We start from the raw sequence: 2,337 nt of genomic DNA, 5'->3' as shown, positions 1-2,337 counted from the left end.
CTGAGCAATTTACAGCGCCCCCTACAGACATAATTTTGACATGTCACGTCATTGTAACGCGTTTGTCAAATAGTCTATTACACTTGTAAGGCAGAAAGTAATACCACATTACAAAAGGCAGATTATATCTCTCGTTCACACGATGTTATCTAAGCCATTTCTGTTCGTGAATCGTGACCGAACGACCAACGACCAGTATTAAATTTTTCGTCGGACCAGGCTCAGACGCTTAAACCATACTGCCAAATGTTACATTTTAATTTGTTTTCAATTATTTAATCTTCGTTTCAACTAAATTTGTAAAAAATCCGCAAGAACGAACAACACAAAAAACCGTTTTATTGTTCGTAATTCGTAACAATTACACTATACAACACCAAAGAGTAAATATGTAGAAGTCGCCACCTAACAAATATATGAAGAACTAATAACGCTTGTTAAAACGGTTACAAGCTAGATGGCGCTACGTGGCTCAAACATTTAAATAACATTATAGAAACAAATTTTGTATTTTTACTTGCATAATCGAAATAACCATTTTCTAATCGAACTCAAGCTAAACTAGTAAATAAGCAGTGTTCTTATTTTTTTACTATCACGCACAAAATATAATATCCCTAACGACAGGAACTGTAGTGAAACAATAAAGAAAGATTGATACGTTTTTTAATCTTCCTCTTTAAGCTCGGAGATTATTAATGTCAGTAAATGTAACCTTTGGAGCCTATCTGTGACAATTCTTCATCACTATGTCTTTTCCACTTATTCGACCTAATGGAGTCCAATTTGCAGCAGACATTAGTATTTTGGTTGTCGATACCACCTATTAAAAATGCCTCAGCACGCTTGTAATAAGCGCGCGATAGGCACCTATATTTACAGTGCGCGATCACAGTATAGCAAAGAAACAGTATGGCTACTGTTTACTATCCGTTAACAAATTTATTAAACGAATTATACAGTAGGTGTAATTAGATACCTAAAATCTTGCCCAGTAACGTTTCTTGTATAGTGGTTTATGCGAACGGACCACTGCGTCACAGAATATATGTAATACAATAATCGAAGTATGATTATAATTTTACAATCTCCTAATTGAACATAACGCTAACGTTACTACGCCACGATACTACGACGCTACGAAATCGTAATAAAAAATATTAAAATTCATTTTTGCTATTTTTGGAATAAATGGCGTATATTATTTTAAGTACCAGTGCTTATTAATAGTTTAAATAACAATTTAATTTGAAATTTGCCATGAGCTTTTCGGTGAAGGAAAATATTGCGATAAAACCTATACGTAGAAGAAGGACTTCGGAAAACGAGTAAAAGTTTCAAGCCCGCATTACGCCAGCACGGCGGACTATGACTTCGATCCTCGCCTGAAAGAAAACCTATGGCCTGCAATGGGAGGTATAGATGGGTTGATGATGCTTATTAAATAAAATATACTTTTGTATATAGTGTTCTTTTCTAATTTTATTTCTTATTTTACTAAATTAAACTCCATTGAGTTCAGCGAACGTTCGCCATTTTTTTTAAATGTATGTTATATTTTTCAAAATTTCGTATTTTCGTATTGTAGTATATAGATAGATGCTTCTAAAACAAAAAAAAAGCTATTAAAAAGAAATCACTTATTCACCAATTTACTATATCCTCTTCGCCTATTGATTTTGCTGAATAATAAAAAACACGTAGGTAGCTAAGTGGTAGCCATATTGTTTCTTTATTACAGCACGTATTAACGTATTACACGTACACGTATTAACGTACAACACGCTTATAGTATCTCTTAAGCGTGCTGTACGTTAGAATATCGAGTGTGCTGTAACGGTTATAGGCTCTTAATCATAAACAAGCCTCAGCACGCTTATGTGATACGATAGTATAGCGTTTGTGCTCATGAGTAGATGACATCGTCAGCCAAAATGCGAATGCTTGCGGGCAAACGGACCCCAATTACTCTTTCGATTCTGTTTTCTTCCTGACTCAGTTGTTAAGAGTCAATATTACATCAGGCACTGATTTTCCAGAATTAATTTTTTCACAAACGAAAATAAAGCCATTTAAAAAATGTATGTCTTATACATATATAGTATACGTGTTCTGTTGATATGAAAAAAAAACATTGGTATGTGTTAAGTACCTATTGAATATAGCGGTTTTCGTGTAATTCACACCGTATACTAATCGGCGCACATCCGCAATTTTATACTAAGACATTTTTTCCCAAAGTGATTGTTTCAACACAGTATAAACTCTTCATCAAACTTGTACTCATTGTATTTGTTTCGTAGAGAAAGGAAAAATAATACAAATACATGAATTCAA

Source organism: Hyposmocoma kahamanoa, unplaced genomic scaffold, assembly GCF_003589595.1.
Source record: "Hyposmocoma kahamanoa isolate Upper Pololo Valley unplaced genomic scaffold, ASM358959v1 92, whole genome shotgun sequence".
Taxonomy (NCBI): Eukaryota; Metazoa; Arthropoda; class Insecta; order Lepidoptera; family Cosmopterigidae; genus Hyposmocoma; species Hyposmocoma kahamanoa.
Note: the sequence above shows the minus strand (reverse complement) of the source record.